The following is a 21663-nucleotide window of genomic DNA, read 5'->3' on the forward strand; positions in this document are numbered from 1 at the left end:
TCCCAATAACTGGAAGCTTTGAGATGCAGCAAATAATAACGGAAATGACAAGTCTGTATTGCCTTGTTGAGAAAAAACGTTTTGGTTGCATTTTGGTTTCATTGCCATTGACATGTGGCTGGCTGGAAGCCACTCAACACTTTTGTTACTGTTATATTTCCTACTTTATATGTGTTTTCATTTAAGACATTGGCAATGGGTCTAGAAAACAGGAGAGGAAGACACAAGAAAGAAAACATATTATTACACTCAACCCCCCCCCCCCCAAGTTGCCTATGTTATTTCCATATCAGTTTCTGTGATGACGATCAGGGTAGAGGAGACTAGAGTTGCCTTTTGTTGCTGTGCCTTGCCTTTTGTAAAAAGTCAGTTATTGTAAAAAGTCGGGATTCAACGCTTTTCATTTTAAATCCCTGAATAAATAAATGCCAGGTGTGGAGTATTTGATTTGGCAACTTTTCAGAGCCTCTTGTACTTAGGTGTCTGTAATTGTACCCTAGCAAGTCTGCCTCTTTGCTGAACAGAATCTTGCTTTATTATTTGATACTGTTTGGATGCTTTTGCGTATTTCATGAGGGCACCTGAAATTATACCCCTGGACTCTTGTAGCCACTTCTCTGTAAGTCGTTCCACACAGCCTAGGCAATGTTTCATTGACTCATTGTCTGATTGGCTTTACTTAACCACAAGGTTCCTGCCCAGGGAATGGGCACCCTGCCAGGAAGAGAGCTGGTGTTGGTGTTGACCTTTAAGCTCTAAATGGCCTTGGCCCAGTATACCTGAAGGAGCATCTCTACTGAGGTCCAGCGCCGAGGGCCTTCTGGCAGTTCCCTCACTGTGAGAAGCAAAGCTACAAGGGAACCAGGCAGAGGGCCTTTTCGGTAGTGGCACCCACCCTGTGGAACGCCCTCCCACCAGATGTCAAAGAGATAAACAACTACCTGACATTTAGAAGACATCTGAAGGCAGCCTTGTTCAGGGAAGTTTTTAATGTGTGACATTTTAATGTATTTTTAATCTTTGTTGGAAGCCGCCCAGAGTGGCTGGGGAAATTATTATTATTATTGTTGTTGTTGTTGTTGTTGTTGTTGTAAGTTTCTGACAATAAGAGTTGCTTAACAGTGGAATGGACTCCTTTAGGAGGTTGTGAACTCTCCTTCATTGGAGGCTTTTACGCAGAGGTTGGATGACCATCTGTACTAGAGGATTCAGTTGAGATTCCTGCATTGAAGGACGTTGGACTAGATGACCCTCGGGGTCTGTTCCAATTCTACAGTTCTATGATTCTAAGAGAAGACCAAAAGAAAAGATGGTTAAATATGACTATATTTTGAGAAATCAAGTTATTTAAAGTGTATGTACTTACATGGATTTTCATAGGTTCTTTTTGAATAGGTTGGCTATGTTTTTTTTCCATAGTTTTCCCATAGCTGTCCAGAAGTCATGCTTTGCTATGCAATCTGTAGGAACTCTTGGATCAGGGAGATTTGGATTCAAACCTTGCTTCAACCTCCAACTCATTGGGTAGTTTTGGACACATCATTGAATCTCACCCTCTGTCTATCAGTGAAAGGCAACTGTGACTAACCAACTTGTGGGATATATTTATCATAACTAAGAGACATAAGCATCATAAAAACTTGGCATATTACCAAGTTGTATAGTAACAATTTCTACCTATAGGAAAAAAACTATATGCTTTTTTCTTGGACTTTGTGATTTTTATTGGGGTTTGAAAAGAGATCTGGTCCTGCTTGGTGACTTCCCATAAGCACCTGGTTGTCCATTGTGAGAACAGAATGCTGGACAAGATGGCCCTTTAGTCTGATCTACCCTAAGAACTTTTCTAAAGTCCTTACAAGATGGGGAAAGAGACTGCAGTTTGAGCCTACAGAGCTATAGACTCACAAAGCAATGGACTCTTATCAGTAACGCTTCCTGTGCATACTTGATGGTTTGGCCACAGTGACACAAAAAATATTGCTAAATGGAATTTCCTGCTGCATCTCAAAGCAAAAAGGCTATATTACTCAGACCTGGCTTGTATTAGGATTTTGTTCTCCCCTCTGCTTGTTTTCTGTTATGGATGCTGCATGGACTAAGACTATAAAAGAGGTAATTTAAGGGCAAATCCACACCTGAAAAGTCAAAATCATTGGTTTCCCCTTACAGAAGGCTCCCTGGGGAACATAATACAGGGAATCATGGGCAATTTACTACTAGTTGTGATATATAACTGTCTGATGTAAAAAATCAATGGTTTTCTCTTTAAAAGGCTTCCCTGGGGACCAAAGAGTAGAAGGTCAGAACAGGTTACTAGTTTGCATGCTTGTCTGTTTGTTCTTTGATGGCAAACAACACTATAAGTAATGACTGTTCACTGCCAGGAAGATAGTAGCAAGAAGCTGTCTGTGTTCTACCTTACCTACTACTGGAGTAGCATTTTTTAAATATTATTTTCTGTTGCAAAGAAGAATGGGAAAATTGTGGAATGAAACAGTGATTTTTCTCTATCTCTTACTTACTGCCTTATTCTTTCTGCACCTTTGGTTCTCTGACATACATACACAGACATGCAGTTCCTTGTGTGTACACACATCTAGATCATGTCTACAGCATGATTTTCTCCAAGCTTTAAAGTAGATTATTTTGGCTCCTCCTTTGGGTTGCCACATTTTTTATGGACCTTGCCTTTGACAGCTCTCACATGCACGAAGACAATGCTTTGCGTAACCAGGCCGCGACAGCCCCCAGGGATCATAAGAAAGGAATAAAGACTCTGACAACGTATTATGGAATTAAAATTAGGCCACAACTTTATTAAACTTCCAAATGTAGGAAGACCTTGGCTTAGGCCTTGGGCATGTATCCCTCCCAGCCCCCCAGCCACGGGAACTGCGGCACATCAGGGTAGTTCACTGACAACTTTTCAGTGTATGGCCAGTGACACCCAATATATAACCCCTTTTAAGAGGGAACCCTGGAGGACTTCCGGGTTGGCGCCATCGCCGAATGGCGGACTCCCTCCGAGCTCCGGAGGGAGTCTGCTCGGCAGGGGCTGGGTCCTACCGCACCGGCGATGCGGGGACCCTTAAAAACCACGGCCACGAGGGTCGTGGACATGGAGACTCGGCTGGCACCGCTAGCGCCCTCCCGACTCGTGAAGGAGCCTTTTTAAAGGCTAAGGATCGGGTGCCGGGGAGAAGCGTGGTGCTTTGAGTCCTCTGCTATCCCTGCCGAGCGCAGCCGCATGCCATCCGGCGGAGAGCGCTGACTTCTTCTATTGAAAATTCGGACTTTTAGACAACAACCCGTGAGTAATTTGGAAACTGGGTTTAAAAGGAGGAAAAAAAGAATTTCTTTTTGAATTGGATACGAGCGGGGGGGGATCCAAAAAGGAAGTCAGTCCCCCCCCCTATTGTAAACCTTTCAAGACAAGGACGGGGTAACCAAGGTCCAAAAAGATTTGTTTGCTGATAAAAACTAAGAATTTCACGATGGGGAATTATAAGAACTGTGCTGGAGGATGAACTGAGGGAGAAGAAACGTAACCCCCCCCCCCCGGGAACCGGGGTGATTGAAGAGAGAGCCTGGTGAAAAGAGTCGGAGATTTTGACAGCTGTCAAAGTAGCTGTCAAAGTCGGAAAGCAGAGAGGATTTTATTATGAGAACTTTGCTGGCTAAATTTGTTACAATTTGCTACAATTTGTTAAAACTTGGATACAAAATGGCGAAAATATGGATAACAATCGGACTTTTGGACTAGAGAAGACAAAGTTATAACAATCCCCCTAGAGGAGTTTCGGGACATTACAAAGATGGTCGTAAGTGAAAAAAACACCATTGGAATTTTACAGGACTGGTTATCTTCTGGGAAAGCTGCGAAACGGAAACAATATTTTGTCTACAGGGTGTTCAGCTAAAGGAGACAATAGAATTTTCTATTGAAGAAAGGAAGGGACTGAACGCAAGTTTTTGTTCCTGAATAATAATAATCCCTGCAGACTTACTAAGCTTCTGAATTAGAACGTTTCAGCAGCGGAACAAGAGAAAACTGGACTACAATTTGGAAAGAACAATGGGGGGAGTTTTATTACAGATCTGAAGTTAAGTGTTCTAAAAATGTTTATGAAAGGGAAAAAAAAAAAAAAGAAAAGAAAAGAAAAAACCAGCAAGGAGTTGGGGGAAATAGGTGATTTATGGATTGTAAGAATCCCAGGCGGATAACATGGTTTGGTGGTCAGGGGGAAATTAAACCGGGGACAGGGGGGGAGAACTATAATCCAAAGGCTTGTTAACTTCTTTTTTTTTTGAATTAGCTTTGTCCTATCTATTATACTCTTTATTTCTTATTTCTGATACTTTTATTATGTGGGGAGTTTTTATTATTAAAAAAAAGGAAATTGTGGAATGAAAATGGGGTGGGCCTTGGGAAAGAAATTTTCTGTGTTTTATTAAGGGTATTGATGTGGAGTGCAGAAATTTTAAATTCGAATAATGGTTTAACAAATTAAGTTTTTAATTAGAATTGAGAGCTTGTGGAGCCAACAATATGAAAAAGGAATATGGTAGGGGTGGGGGAAGGGGGGAGTCCCAGAAAGCGGATATATGAAAATAAGGATATATGAAAATATGTAAATTCTTGCTTTCTGTATTTTCTTTTTTTTCTGAAAATTTTAATAAATATTATTTTAAAAAAAAAATAAGAGGGAACCCTGGAATCGCCACCACAGAGGGGTGAGTCACCACTTCACCCACCACCACCCCCATTATAGGGAAGAAAAGACTAAAGGATTCCACCCAAGGCCATAAACAGCCAAAGTTGTGACAAAACCCAGTCCTTCAAACAGCAACCAGTCAAAGACTGTAGCAGCGCCCGCTAAACAGGAAGAAAAAGTTAACCTGCAAACAAGAAAACATTAAACTAAGGGAGGGGAGGGTGGGTGAATCTCCTGAGCCGACTGCCTGGCTACTGTCAGCTCTACCCCCTATATATAAATGGGACTGGCCCCCACCTCCCAGCAATGAAACTTGACTACTGAGGCTGGGCGTGAACGTCCAAATAATAACACTGAGAGGCAGGCCAGGCCCCTGTTTGCCACGAAGCTCCCTGGGAACTGTAGCACCACGCGCGATCCCACAAAGGGCACCCACAATGTAAAGTGTGAGCGCTCATTTTCCGTCATAGAGTGGACTGATAGAAGAAGCTACAATTGCTAAAGGTGGTTTGTAAAAAATTCTTTCCTGTAGCACCTTAAAGACCAACTAAGTTAGTTCTTGGTATAAGCTTTCGTGTGCATGCACACTTCTTCAGATACCAAAAAGGTGGTTTGGTTAGGCATGATTTTCTCAAACTCTTTTATGTTTATGTTGCCATTAAGTATTTGGTAGGATTATATTATTTTTAAAAATGGCAAAAGCATTGAAGACACAACTTTAAAAATGACCGAAGCTTTCAGTTAAAGTGGACCTACTTAGAAGTTTATCTTCGGTATTTGGTATTCACAAATATCAAATTTAGTCCCTTCGATCACATGCTCCATAATGTCACTGTTGGCCTGCAAGTCTTCTGTAATTTACTGTTGAGTGATACCCCTGCTCTTTGGCTTATCTAAATAAATTAGTTATGCCTCTGAAGATCTACTGAGCTTTCAAGGGCTTATAAACTCCACCTTGAGTTGAGAGATGAGCTATACATGTCCAACAATTCTTCTTTGGCTAGGGTCAAAATATGAGCAAGAGCAGAATATCCACTCCTCCCATCTCTACCATTTTTGTACCCAAAAAACATGCTGCACCAAAAAATGAATGATTAGGGCAAATCACAATGGCACTTGCTGTGCGTAAAGCATCACAACTTGTAGTAGCATTACCTTGACATTGATGGTTGATCCAGGAAATCAGAAACATGCATTGGTTCTACTACTATACTGGCAATAATCACCACAAGATGAGTGAGACGCTAGAAAAAAAGAGAGTATGAAAGTCTGTGTGTTCGTGTGAGACAGAAAGACAAGATAGGATGGGATCGCTCAGCTATATTGCTGATATGTAGATTCCTCCCCCTAGCTATTCTTCTTCTTCCTCTGTCTGACATATATATAATATTTTATATCAAATATGAAATCTGCAACTTTCTTGGTTAAAAGAAGGTCAGCTCAGTTTAACTATTATGTTAGTGTGCTACCTGTCCATAGAAGCAAGCTTATGGTGCTTTCAGAATGACCAATGTTTACCACTCATACTCATTGTTCCTCAAACCGTCTACTTTCTAGACTCTCAAGCACCTGCTGAAAATTATGTTCCAAGGATGTTGAAGGAGAAAAAGCTGTTATGAAAAATTCAGTACAAGAAAGAGTGAATTATTCTAAACCATGGGATACTGTTTACTGTGCATAACAACGAATACATATACATATGTTATATATTTATGTGGGGGGGTTGGATTTTCATATATGTGAAAATGTATTTTTAATTATCAAATTCATACGATATGTGTGTGTGTGTGTGTGTGTGTGTGTACACACACACACACATACATATATCACATTTGCATGAGAGAAAGTATAATATGCACTCTAAAGTGAAGGTAGGCCAAATAACATATAACTGCATAACTAGAGCCACAAAGGTTTTGGTAGTTACTGAGTCAGTAAATGGAAAAGGTGGTTTAATGTAGAAATGTAAAAACTCTGTGGTCAATGAACCAAAGCAGGGAACACATATTAAATGAAAAAATCACTCCTGCAGTGTACTGACCAGAAAGAGGATGGAAGAGAGGTTGCAAGAGGGGGAAAATATTGAAGTCATCAGCCCATAAGCAGTGAAATAAAAAAGAGAATTCAGAGGTGGGTTACCAACAATACACACACACACACACACACACACACAGTCTTCACATACAGTTTTAGAGACCTCATCACAGGAAGAACACCGTTACCATGCAATTTGTACCAACAAAGATCATTTTAGCATCCTGCAGCAGTTATTAATGCATTAATTCTTGTTATGAATATGCCTCAGAAATAGCAAACACTTCCTCCCAGAATATGTCCTGAGTGCAGGGAAAGCTTTGCAAATCAATCCACTCTAATGAAAACTCCCATCCAGCTTATGTGTCCAAGTACCAATATATCCCCACAATAGATAGACACTGTGGAGGGTTTGGGAGAGAAGTGCCCCTTGCTGTACCAGTCAGACAGGACAGGAGCAGAAGGAAATTGTCATCTTCTTTCTCCTTCACCTAACAGTTGGTGCTGTGAGGAACTTCACTCAGAATCCCTTTACAGTTCTATATCCTTTTTTTGTAGTGACAGAGTGTGTGTTACTGTCTGTCTGGAGGTAATTCTAGGTACCCTCCTGTTCTTCCTGCTAAGCTTGAGCACTCGCAAAAGCTAATATGGGCCACTGTTTTTGAAGCCACAGTTGTTCTGTGGGAACCCTGTGGAGAGCAACCACAAGATTCTCAAGGGTTGCTCATGGGTTATCTCAACTGCGAGCAATGTAAGTATACCTCAGCCCCAAGGACGTGATCAGTGTAAGTACAGTATATATGCTTGAGGGGGCAACTGTCATCACATCCACTGGTTCTCCCTCCTCAGCACACCCAACCTTTATGTGTCTTGTGTCCATGTCTCCAACCTTGCCTCCATGTGGCATGTCCAAGCATGCATCTGCTGTGGTCTGTACCCTCCAATTTCGTAGGGTTTATTCACAGGAAGTCCACACACGTTCAGGTGAGTGCATATAGGCTCCTGTACAGAGATCCATTCTTGGCGATCAAGCTTCTGAGGGAGTGGAGCAAACAGAATGTTGACCCCCCAACCCTGAAGGGCTCTGATCACGTAGGGGCAAAATGACTGAGTAGCACAAAATGAATATTCATTGACAGTTGAAGAACTAGTCATCTTAGTTTGAGGGGATTTGCCACAGAAGGCCAAAAATTAAAGCATGGAGAGTTGGTATATTAGGTAAGCAAATTTGAGCCAAAAACCCAAACTCCACAGTATCAGTTTTAACAGAGCAAGTTATGTAGCCTGATCCTATGGAAAGTAAATACTACTGTGCTCAGTAGGATCTATTTTCAAATAAGAACATAAGAAGTTGCCATATATCAAGTTAAGCCACTGGTCCATCCAGCTCAGGATTGTCCACAATGACTGGCAATGGGTTTCAAACTGGGATTTTTTCCCAGTCCTACCAGGAAATGCTGGGGATTGAACCTAAGACCTTCCATGTGCATAGCTAAAAAATTGATGAAGCATTGCACTTTAGTCAGTTTTTGCTGATTAATTGGCACAAGTCCTATTTAATTGGGGAGGGAAACATTTTGCTTTTAAAACATGATTTAAAGGTCCTGTTGTCTCAATCCTTCTGAATACGGGTACAGTAACATTTGATTCTTTTTTATTTGTCTGTTCATTAGATACCGGTTCATTTTAGCCAATCATTTATTTTTCTTTATTTGAGTTCACTCAGGCCATGGTTCAGATTGAAATTTAGGCATGCCTCTAAAATGTGCCACCCATTCCTTACATATAAATGACTGAATCATGCCTTGATTCTAGCATGTGCAACATGACAAACATACCATGATATATGATTTTAAAAAAAATAAAATTGTAATTATCTCAGAATATGTTCTGAACATCCATTGTTTGGAGGTCTATGCCACCAAATTCCCTTTGTTTGCTGCATAGTAACTCCTATAATCTCTGCCAACTGTTTACTTCCGTTTGTCATTACTTACAGCTCAGTTTTTAAAAGTACAGTACAGGGGCTAAAACAAATGTTATGAGTCTCCAAGAGATGGCGATGTTGAGACTTCTGTTGTCTCCAGATTCCTTTACTCCGAAGCCGAGCTTCTAAGGAAACAGAGAATTATTTTTAAATTCTGCATGATAGTGTCTTTATTAAAGAACATATATTAATCTAGAAGGCCTCTGTAGAGTGAGCTGTGGAAGAGCCAATGGTATTTAGAGAAATATATTGCACTCATAGAAACAGTTACAAACTAAGGCAGTTGGCATCACCATGGTACAATATGAATTATCTTCAGAACATCATCCTATATCCCAGTATGTAGAATATTTTATGCACCGTGATGTTTTTACTAACACAGAATTTAAAATATCACAAGATGGCATGGAAAACTTCATAATTTAAATAATTCTTTTTAAAAAAAAAAATTAAAATACTCCCTGATCCAGAATGAAATCCCAAACCAGTTGGATCCCTAGCTACTCTCACAGCCAGCATGGGCTGGCAGAGGGCCTGATCTGTACTTATTGATTGCCAGCCTAAATAAAGCTGGCATGGGTTACCAAACTGCCTCCCCCCACAAGACACTGCTGTTTCCGTGAGTGACTGGTCTGTGTTTGCAGTAATACTTCCACCATTTCATAGAGCCAAAGTGTCAGGTTAAGACTCAACCCCCCCCCCACACACACAATTTGCTTAAATCAGATTTGTTGCAGACCTCTTGAGAGCAGACCTCTCTCATCTCAGAGGGGGAAACCCTTTCTCTTTTTACAAAACCAAGCTTAAGCAGACCAAACTCTTGACAAGACCTTTCCAGCGATGGCAAGAAGGGACTGGTGTCTTTGTCCATAAATTGCCTAGAACTCCCATAGAACTCCCAATATATTCAACTGACATCTCTTCAAATATAGGGGAGCTGTTTTAGGGTGGTTTCAGATCATAGCCGCACTGTGCTAAGCAGTGCCGGATTTATGTATAGGCTAAGTAGGCTGAAGCCTAGGCCTTCTAAATCTAGGGGGCCTCGCCAGCCCCCCCGCTCCCCAGCAGGCAGTCTTCCCTCTCCCAAAATTGCAAACCCAAGAATTCATGCAAGGGCAGGGCAACTCGGGCCTCTAAGTCTAGGGGGCCTCATCAGCCTGCTCGCTCCCCAGTGCCACACTCTCCCCTTTCCCAAAATTGTAAACCCAAGACTTCATGCAAGAGCAGGGCAACTCAGGCCCAGCAACTATTAGACTCTGGGCTAACCAGTGGGACCCAATTTGAAGCAGTGGGGCGCAACTTGAATTTTTTTTTTTTTTTGTAGGGCCCCAGTTCACAGCCAAAGTCTGCAAAATAAAATCCATCTAGATTGCCCTGGTGCAGGGGGCCCTTTTGGAGCAGCCCGTGGGGCCCAAGTTGGTCCAATTGCTCCAATTGCCTTCAGGTCATCCCTGATGAGACTGCTCAGAGGTTGGACTGACAAGCCCTGCACCTTCTGGGTCCCTGGTGTCACCATTCAGAGTACAGACTCAAGGACTTGTTATGGAAATAAAGGGGGGCACTTATTGGAAATCAGTTTTGACACCTCTTCCACCCCCCAAACCCCGAGACAATGAGCCCAGCCACCTTTTATTCACAGTCGCATAAGCACTACACTACAGCCATAAACTTGTACATTCAACAGCTGAAATATACACCCAATATGTAGCAATGAAGATTTATGTTACTGCTTTATGAATGAACACTGTGTTTTATGAATGGACTCTGTATTTTGTGAATTACCTAAGAGCCACCAATAGGGAGCTCTAGAATCTGACAGCTAACCAATTGGGTACTACCAAACAGTGACCTTTCTTGCTGAAAGCAGGTAACCAGCAGGGAATGCTTCAGCTCAGCCTTTGCACTGTTGACAGAACACCCCCTGCTGTGCAGATAATGGAGAAAGCTTGTAAATTGTATCCCTTCCGGCATCCTGGCCAACTCTATTATACTGGTGGAAACCCTGGTGCACCAGAAGCACAGCAAATAAAATCCACTCATACGTCAGCAACTGATAAGACTTGTCAACCAGTTCTTCCAAAGTCTTCCTAAATTATAAAGCTCCAAAATACAGGCCAAAAGAGAGCAAGACTTGGAAGACGGAGGCATACAATCGGCACCACCAGTGAAAAGGCCCTGCTCCGTGTAACTCCTGCCCTGTCATTTGATAGAGTGCCCACTTGCCCTCCTTCTTGACATGGAATGCTCTCTATTAGAGTTTCCAGGTCCAGTACAAAGACCATAAGAAGGGAGAGCAGGGACCTTGAAGTTCCCAACACTGTTAATCAAGCAAGCAAGCAAGCAAGCAAGCACACAGGTCACCTTTGTCACAGTCAGGATGCCTATGTCCTGGCCAGGCCTGCACCCAATCTTGTTTTTGTACAATCTTGTTTGTGCTCAGTAAGCAAAATTATATTATCACCATATACAAGCAGAAAAGTTGTTTTCCTTCATTTGCAAGGAATCGTAGAAAACAAAGTGGCACTAATATAGAAAAGTTCTAGGGTGGCAACAGAAAGCAAACTAAAAATGCTTCTGCAGTTCATCAAAGCTATCCAGCAATATCAAGTTATAGGAAAACTGGTGCTATTAACAGTAATCCTTCTAGTTGGTTAATTGGTTTGGCAAGTTCCATGCACATGATGTGTGATGCTAATTATTTCCCCCAATTATTTCCAAGAGTCAAATAATAACTAATCAGAGGCAGCTACAAGAGAGCTATGAGATTCAGGTGAGGGTCAGATGACTTGTCAATCCCAGCAGGTATATAAGAGGATGACCCAGCCTGCCCAGGCCTCTGAGCCTCCCTTCACTACATGGAGAGACACCAGTTTATCAGGATACCAATTATAAATGGCTACACAGCAAATGTGTCATCAGAAACCAACCTGCCCCAGTGGGATGTCTCTAGAAGAGGAAGAGTTCTTCCTTTGGAAGAAGGGATACATTGGATCGAATCCAGTGTTTATGCTGAAAGGCAGCTTACTGGGAAGGGCCATAGTTCAGTGGTAGAGCATCTGCTTTGCGTGTAGAAGGTCCCAGGTTCAGTTCTTCACACCTCCCCATCCCTGAAATCCTGGAGAACTGCTGCCAGCCATTGGACAATACTGAGCTAGATGGACAAGGCTTACCATAAGGCTGTGTCCTATGTATGAAAGTTGAAATGTAGGGGGAAATAGCCCTGATGCTCACCATGCCCGATACCACCGCTCAATCCACTTTTAAATATTTTGTCATAACTTCAAGATGAGCTGTCATCTGGGGTCTCAGTGGCTCTTTTGCCATGTATTCAGTTCTTACCACTTTCACAGAAAGCTGCATCTTGCTGAAATAAAAACAGATCACGTGGAGCACCCTCATTCAATATATCGTGCTAGATAAAACAGAACGAGACCTCCTGTTTTCCTGCCCGTACACTCCAGTTTCCTAAAAGTTATAAAATTACCAGGTGCTATGCTTTATTTAAGCTCCGCCATTTACTCGATCTGTTCCCTACAAATTATATCACAGAAGCTGTTTTTGTTCTGATTATTTTAATTTGCCATTCTATATGGTAAACTCATCTCAGTGTTTGTAAATTATTATCCAAACAAAACCAGGGAAAAAATGAAACACAGGCACAGTATTTGGCAGGCTGCAAAATCCTGTGGGCTTTCTACACACAAGGCTTGCAGTGAGCTATAGAAATTGGTTCATTCAACTTCCTTTTTTCTCAACTTCCTGTTTGCACACCGATGGGAAACAAAATATTCTAGTGGGTGTTTGAACAGCTTGAGCTACGTTGACCTAGAACCATTGCTCAGTGCCGTAAATGCTGGCTTTGGATTTCAGCAGCTTGAAATTCAGCATCCCCTCTAGACCTTCAAAGTTTAATTCCCTCCACTTTTTGAGCTTGTTGTAAGCCACACATTTCAGAGTAGATAGCTCTTGATTACTCAGTATGTTGATGCTTTTTAGAAGAGAATGAATATTATTGTCCCTTCTTAAAATTCTGGTGACAGTTTTCTCACAGCAATGATAATACGTGGCCAAATTGCAGGACTTATATTACAGCATACATTTGTACTATCCTAGACCCATGTGATCGTAAAATTCTCTTACACTGACATCGTAATTCTATTTGACTTTCTTTCAAGGTTGTTGTTTGTATGAACACAATGCAGGCTCCACAAGTGGAACAAGGATGATTTCTCTCTAACTGTCATAGAGCATTATTAAGGATGGACAGTTTTCCAGGGAGTTATCCATGTGGTTCCTATGAAGGTAATGCTTATTTTTCTCCTAGAGTGTAGGTGATGCTATAGTGACACCTAGTGACAAATGAGAAGTATTGCATGTATTATAACAAGCATTTTAAAAACTATTTAAGAGGGGAGCACCTATGTGTTTGACTCTGAAGAAGATGCATATTAAACGAAAATCTGTACTATGAGCCACATAACTAGCAACAGAAAGCCCACCATTACTACTGATTTGGGAAACCTAACCGTTGGACGAATATACCTGATGATTTCTTTTGCTTCAGTGATTTAGAAAGCAAGCTCACATCTCCTGCCTTAAAATTGCATGGAGGATATTTTTAAAGAAACACTTTAATTGAAGTAGCAGAAAAAATGGAACTCCTAAGCTATTATTTATCATACAGATGTGCAGGTAGTAAATAATCTATGATGCCAGACCCTTCACAAAGAATGTAAGTGAAGTTATTGAAGTGTTGGATTTGTTATTCAAGTGCCAAACCTTAGCAAGAATTGAATTCCCTTTCTAATTTATTACCATCCCTATAGTTACATGTCTTACTTCAGGTTTTCTTCCTCTATTTTTGTTTCTGTTTTTCTCAGATATGTGGGGATTTATAATGCCTGAATCTGTACCTTTTCAGAATTGTTAACAGCTTGAAGAATCTTGTAATTTTGAAGCCAAATGTTGGACTTCATTGGACATTTGAATCAACATGGGCATAAAACATTGAGAGGTAAGGCATGACAGTGCGGCTACTGAAAGCAATATTTGAAAAGCCAATGCTATGATGCTATGGTGATTATTCTACCAAGTTCTGTTGGAGGATGTTATGCTGCAAAGGCTGTGCCAGAGTCTCTCACAATCCAGTGAGAAAGAAAAACACTGGTCTAACTACTAGGCAAAGTAACATATCAAAAGCTTACACCTAGGGTCACTGCAGCTGCTGGTGGTTGATGAAATCTATAGGCATGGTGCCATTTTTATGTTTTTAATTGGAGTGATTGTGAGTGACAGCTGGAGGAGCAATTGACAAATAAGGGAAGGGGGTCCCACATGGGCAGAGGACGCTGCAGGAAGATGCAATTAACACAAGACTTCACCTCTACAAGGTGAGAAGTAGGGTGGAGATACCTAGGCTTTTTCCTCCCAGAGAAACCCATGGAGTAAAACAGGTGCAGGTTTGATACACGACTGGCTGGGCATCATGATATGGAGTCTGCCATTCTAGTCAGACACATGGAATATTTAAAATGGCAAGTTTCTCGGGTTGCAGGATACATTAGACTGAAGCCTTGGACCTTCTGCATACAGCGCATTAGCTCTACCATGGCTAGCATAGATGATGACATCAAGAGAAGATACATAGTCCCTGAAGGGGCATCACATAGAACAGGACAAAGATTTCTCCGTGCTGCTCCAGGAGGCAGGACTTGATCCAAAGTTACAGGAGGGTAGATTTGGGCTGAATGTCATGAGAAACCCCTTAAGCATAAGCACAGTTTGACAAGGGAACTAGTTATCTGAAGGAAGATGGGCTCTCCCTTGATGGTGGACTTATGGCAGAAGCCAGATAGCCATCTGTTGGATATAATCTAGTTCTGGATTTCCTGCGCTGATCAGAGTTGGAAAAGATGGCTTAAAAGGCCATGATTCTATGATCTGTGCCAATGAACAGGGCCAGCCCTACCATTCGACAGAGTGCAGCAACTGCCTCAGGCAGCAGATAGTGAAAGGCAGACACTGGAGAGAACTATGTGAACCATGCAGGCTGCCCTGTGCCCTCTAAGCCAGCCTGCTGCCCTCAGGTATAGTAGAGGACTCTGTTGTGTTACCAGCATTCACTGCCAGTCAGCTCTACTTTTTATGTGGAATGGGAGAGGTGCCATCTTGTCCTCAGGTAGCATATGTCTTTGGATGGCCCTGCCTGTGCTGACTCCTGCAGGCTGTTTACTGCCCTCCGTTCATCTTCTTGAGCTGTTGCTATTGACGTTCTTTCAATTCTGAGTGCTGCTGTTGCTTCGTTTTGACAGTATCTCTCTCCCACACTCTCAGCAGCTGCTTACTGCGACAATGTACCTCTAGCAAAGTGGGAAGCTGAACAGCTGCTTGAGGAACCCAAGCCAATCTTCTGCCTGGATCTCTTGGCAGATCTCGCAAAAGTTGTGAGGACTGCATTAAACAACTTGCGCTGAATTAATTGTACCTACTACCAGCCTTTCCCTCCCAACCTAGGAGAAAACAAAGCTGTCATCGTCACCATTTGCATCATCAAAGGGGGTGGGGGGGTAAATCACTTGTTAATCGTCTTTGAAGCCTAAGGGTATTTTAAAATTATCCATCTATTCATAGGAATGAGCCTCAAAACACACACACACACACATGCACACAGCTGACATTTGTTTCCTTTGAAACGGCCTTCATCAGGTTTCTGAGAAAGGAGACATGCTGTTTCTTCATCTATTTGTTATTTATTTATTTTTGTCACGATATTTTGGGAGATGAGTCATGATGTGATTCATTTGCCCAATAGTATAAATAATATTCCGGCAGGAGTTGAGATGATATTTTGACTCCCTCCTTTCTAATGATCCTAATGCACATTTTTTAGGACATGGACAATCTGCGGCACCCAACACTACCAACGGGATCTGTAATCCAACAATGTTTGGACAGACACAGGTTGTCCACCTCTTGCCTTAGAACATGGCAAGGCTCTTCCATCACGTATAGGCCAGGAACTATTCATATCTTTTGAGCTAACACTGCAGGCATCAACCTTCCTTTCAATAATTTTTATTTATTTTACTGAAGTTTTTTGGGGGTTTTTTGCACTGAGGATTTTAGAAGTGTGTTCAATTGAAAACTAGACAGGCCACATTCTTATGACCATCATCTCTACTTTGACAATGTTATGGTTCTGTGGAATCTTACTCTTATCTCTTTGGAGATATCTATTGGGGGTATTATCCTGGTCAATCTTGCGTGAGATTTATTTAATCTGTAAGATTAGCTGTCACCATGGGAAGAGATCTTACAAAACCAATGACAGAAACATGTAACAGCTTTGAAAGCCATTTTTGCAGATAAGTGGCATATAAGTAAATAATAAACACAGAACTGAAAAGGTGTCCTTCACAATGAAGAACAGCTGAGCAACATATAAGTATGCCCAGAATATGCACGTTTCAGAATGGTGAGACATACTAGGCACTCCTGGACTTTCTTGGATCTTTCATCAGATGGGGGGAAAGTGCACAGTTTGTGGCAGTGCCTTGGGGGAATATTCCATTATCCATATTTCACAGTAGAATTAATCAGTGATTTATTTATTTTTTGAAAATCTTTACGGGTACTCTCATTTTGACTCAAGAAAATCACCACTTTATAGTTCAAATCAGGAAAAATAAATAAAGTAAATGGACTAAAGTACAAAGATTCACAAAATATTTAGGGGTATGCTTACCCCTGCGTACCCCCAGGGGAAAAAACACAGGAATTAACTCCTGGAAAAGGGTGGGACTCAGACAAATGTACTTCACACAGTTCTTTGCCTTCCACTCTGATGTGTGTGAATGAATTCAGCACAAGGCCAGTTGCTCTGCAGACAAGTACACAGCAGACTTTAGCAACGAGTTGCTCAGATGAAGCAACAAGTTACCTATCTATATCTATCTATCTATCTATCTATCTATCTATCTATCTATCTATCTATCATCTATCTATATCTCTCTATCTATTTATCTATCTATCTATCATCTATGATCCAATGATTTGTGATGCATTTTGTACTTTATTCGTGAGTGTAATTATATTGGGGAGGGTTGTGCTGTTCACCACTATGATATTATTTCTTAATGTCAGTGGTATTGAAATTTGTGGAAATAAAATAATAGCCAGGACTGTATTGGAATTCTAGAACACCTGGCTACAGTGCCCGTCTCCTGCTATTCTCTGTGTGGTGCTGCAGCAGAGCAACAGCTCCCTCTACCTGTCAGCTGCTCTGGTGGACTGTAGAGTAAGATGCCTGGTCCCTGGTTTGAGTCCCTGATTGCCTTACAGCAACACGTTCCAAGTTATTGGATTTGGGTGGGTCAAAATGGTTAGAATGCTAGAATTTGGGAAGACCTAGGTTTAAATCCTTGTTGCTCAGCCATCACTCTCTGTATGTTTTAAGCCAAGCTATTTCTTCTCACAGGGACGTGGGTGGCGCTCTGGGTTAAACCGCAGAGCCTAGGACTTGCTGATCAGAAGGTTGGCAGTTCGAATCCCCGTGACGGGGTGAGCTCCTGTTGCTCGGTCCCTGCTCCTGCCAACCTAGCAGTTCAAAAGCACATCAAAGTGCAAGTAGATAAATAGGTACCGCTCCGGCAGGAAGGTAAACGGCGTTTCCGTGCACTGCTCTGGTTTGCCAGAAGCAGCTTCGTCATGCTGGCCACATGACCCAGAAGCTGTACGCCGGCTCCCTCGGCCAATAAAGCAAGATGAGCGCCGCAACCCCAGAGTTGGCCACGACTGGACCTAACGGTCAGGGGTCCCTATACCTTTACCTTTATTTCTTCTCACCCTCATTTACCCATCTGAGAAGTGGCAATATTACATATCTATCTCACAGGGTATTATGACTGTGAAGCACATAATCACTTCATGGTATGAAGAACAGAAGTAATCCTCAAAAAAGCCTCAGAAAATTTGTTTGTTTGTTTGTTTGTTTGTTTTCAGGTTATTAGCTGAGGCTTAATGCAGCACAAATCATGGCATCTCAGGTCTACTTGCTAGTGAATTTTTAGACAAGACTGGGGAAGCATAAGGCAATAAAATTACTACAAGAGCCAGGTTTACGTTCACACAAACAGCTAGCTGCTTCCACACTATATCCTTCCATTTTAAATTCCCCATGAGGATTCTAGACTGGCAGGTGGATGATTGTTAAAGGAAAAAATTTTGGCCGGTGGGTAGGACAGAGGTTAAGAATCCGTCCATTTTGAAAACAGCAATTATTAAAACAAAGTGATTGCCAAGTCATCCAGACACCAGTTCTACTGCCTCCAGAAGTATTTAAAGACTTTAAAAAGTAGGAGCGTCTAGTGTTGTGGATGAATGAATCAGCAAGAGTTTTGCTTTTCCAACCTGGCAGGCAGTAGAAAAGAGTTATGCAACCGTCTTCATACCAGGCCTGTCAGATCGGTAAGCATTTTAGAAGAGCATTGCAGGGCAAGAGTACACTTCTGAACCCCTAAACCTCTTTTTAACCATACCTGGATATGTTTATGTCAGGAAGCTCATACCACGAGAAACTAAAGATCTGTCAATGCAATTACATCCCCTGTACCTGGATCTTCTAAGGAAATACTTCATGGGGAAAATATTTCATGGCTTATGATTCAATGATTTTCATCAAAATAGAGAATTCTTTGCACTGGAATATTTGCTTCTTCTTCCTCCATGGCTATATACAGAGGGGAGGACTGCATCTGAATCTTTTTTAAGTGGTTGTGACAGTGAAATTACATGATGCCATTTTCAGCCCTCGTGCCTGTGTTGGTTTTGAGACTGGTTAAATGCACCATTCTGTGATATGTGACCATTATCTTTGACATGGAATCAGTTAGCACAGACTATTAATACCTCTCATGTTCTCCTCATTATGCTTTCTCATTTTCATGACAAAGACAGCAAGGGGAATGGAAAATGGTGCAAAATTAATCCTGACAATCTGGACACATGACCCTCTGCAGAAGGCACAGCTGGAAAACCCAGATGCCTGTTTGAAAAGTTTTTTGGGTACTTTTGTTTGCTGCTCACACGGATGTGACAAGCTAGACTTATCAAGTGCAGTGAGTCTATACACTTGTGCCTGCTCGTCAGTTGTACTGTCATCAGAGAAGATTATTGACAAGATATAAGTAACTATGCACCAATTCACACATGCATGCTCATTATTGGTTTTGTCATTATTTGATTACTCAACATTTATAATTCTCAGCCAAATATGTGATTTAAATGGATTTTAAGTATGGATTTATTGTTTTACTTTTATGGACAGCACCTGAAGTCATAATCGGTTTAAGGGTATTATATAATAAAAGTTGTATTATCAGTATAAAGAGTATGTGTGAATGGCAGACTGACACACTTGTTATATATTGTGAATGCTTTTGTTCAATCCAACCTGTGGTTCTTCTCAACAAACACAGCGATTAGCAAACTCAAGGTTTGATAGATGGTCAGTTTGCCACATGGATGCATATTTTATTCATTTTTTCCCCTTCCACCTATTTTAATGTATGGCTTTAGTAACTAGTAAGTCTTCCCCACATTTCACATTTCCCAAGTGGCACTGAGTGGTGAAATTATTCCTTTGACCTACAGAGTTTTGTGGCTAGAGTAAACTTAAGGAATGGCTTGTCTTATTTGCTTTTTCTGTGTGTCCTTCAGATCTGACAATCTCAAGAGCTGTTTCTATACAGCTTTTGCTGTTTTCATGAGGTGGGGGTGGGGGTCTTGTATTGAAAAATCATACTGTGTTATCTCTGAAGCAATGTTAGTTTGTGTGTTGCATACTGAAGATGTGTTCTGTGTGAATTTATGATCAACCTTTATTTTAATCAACCTTTATTTTGGCATTATATGTAAAGGATGTGCACAAGTGTGAAGAAATCCATGACCTGGAGCATGAAAAGCAGATTGAGAGTATATGGGTAAAAATTGTAGGAGAGAGAAACAACAGTGACCTTACTGTGGGTGTCTGCTATAGACCGACAAGCCTGACTGGAGACTTGGATGATGCCTTACTTGAGCAGATTACCAAACGTTCAAAAAGAAGAGATATAGTAATCATGGAGGACTTCAGCTTCCCCAATATCTGCTGGGACACAAACTCTGCCAAGAATGTAAGGTCCGACAATTTCCTCCATTGCCTTGCTAACAAATTCATTTTCCAGAGGATAGAAGAAGCAACAAGGGAATCATCTTGGACCTGATCCTCACCAATCTGGAGAAACCGATTGACAAAGTGGAAGTACAGTGGTACCTCTGGTTAAGAACTTAATTCTTTCTGGAGGTCTGTTCTTAACCTGAAACTGTTCTTAACCTGAGGTACCACTTTAGCTAATGGGACCTCCCACTGCCGCCGCACTGCCACTGCGCAATTTCTGCTCTTATCCTGAAGCAAAGTTCTTAACCCGAGGTACTGTTTCTGGGTTAGAGGAGTCTGTAACCTGAAGCGTCTGTAACCCGAGATACCACTGTACTCGGAAACTTGGGAGGAAGTGATCATGGTTCTCCTGAGTTTCATGATACAGACACAAGGGGAAACTGTGTGTAGTCAGACATGTACTCTGGACTTTAAGAAGGCCAGTTTCAAACAGCTTAAAGAGCTCCTGGGTGTGATCCCATGGTCAGAAATTCATTGGATGATCGTCTGTCATGGATGCTTTAGCTGAGATTCCTGTATTGCAGGTGGTTGAACTAGATGACCATTGGTTCCCTTCCAACTCTAAGATTCTATGATATGATTCTAATCAATAACACAAATTACTTTTCCAACTTTTTTTAAAAAAATAATAATATGTGGTGCTGCAGAAGTCAGCACACACTAAAACAAAGAAGCTTATTGGTATCTGAGGCCAGTTCAGTATCTTTTTATTTTTTCCACACCATAAATAATTCTACACATCTCTGTTATGTCCCCCACACACTTTTTTTCCTAAAATGTGAACTGCCCTGAGATCTCCATCAATTAAAGATTAAAAAGTCACCAAGATGAGTTAAACATTTTCTTTCATTGTTTATTTGTACTAAAATTCTCAATGTTGGACATCACCCCCAAATCCAGGGGTCACTCTCATTGATGCTGTTCAGGCTGTTTTAAAGAAGGGAGGCGTTGATTTATAGTTAACCAAACCAGCGAGGTCTCCACAGATCAGTGATATAAACTAACAAACTGAAAGACTAAACCCCATGCCAAGGATTCACTAAGCAAAGGTTGGCTGTATCTATTTCTACAGGTGAGTGCAGATAAATTCAGTTCTTCTGGCAGAACATATAAAATTGTCAGGGGACTTCAGATATTATTAGGGTCTTGCTTCACTTTCTGAAGTGAGACTTATTTGTGCCAAGGAAGAATGAAGAATTATAGCTGTGTGGGCTTAGAAAGGCTCTAATGGTTAGTTAGCAAAACTGCTTTCTTGGGGACGTGATCCTCTATAGCCTAACACTCCTAAGAGGCTCACATCATCTATAATGTGTCCCAAAAAGGAGGAAGTGAAAAAGCAGAGAGTCTAAAGCATATGGAGTATTTCAAAAACCACACTGAAGTGTCTGACATACACTTATCTCGTTATATGGTACAAAAGGTTACGACACACCCTTTGTTACCTGTTTCCATCCCATATGGTTGCCATTGCCAGTTCAGGGGGAAATTCATTTCTTCTTCATAATCTGCAATCACTTAATCTAGATCCCATCTAACCTGAGTTTTATGAAGCTTCATGAAATGGCTTCTCCAACTTTTCTCCAGATTCTTTGGCGTGTTTACCTATTTTACTGGTAGTTTACCTGTTTAAAGGTAAAAAGGTAAGACTGGTAGTCATTGAGACATGTGATGGAATGTAGTTCCTCTTTCACATCCTCTACCTTGACTTT

At 41.4% G+C, this 21663-nt stretch overlaps 1 long non-coding RNA gene across 2 annotated transcripts in view; it reads left to right on the forward strand.

Annotated features, from left to right (window-relative positions):
• The window catches only part of LOC308458357, a 489707-nt gene that overhangs the window by 448090 nt on the left and 19954 nt on the right, over positions 1-21663 (forward strand). For both annotated transcript variants that reach the window (XR_013977269.1, XR_013977270.1), the window contains 2 exons: positions 12915-13041; positions 13661-13753. This is a non-coding gene — a long non-coding RNA (uncharacterized lncRNA). The remainder of the gene's footprint in view (positions 1-12914; positions 13042-13660; positions 13754-21663) is intronic.

Source organism: Podarcis pityusensis (genome assembly GCF_964106645.2).
Source record: "Podarcis pityusensis genome assembly, chromosome: 11".
Taxonomy (NCBI): Eukaryota; Metazoa; Chordata; class Lepidosauria; order Squamata; family Lacertidae; genus Podarcis; species Podarcis pityusensis.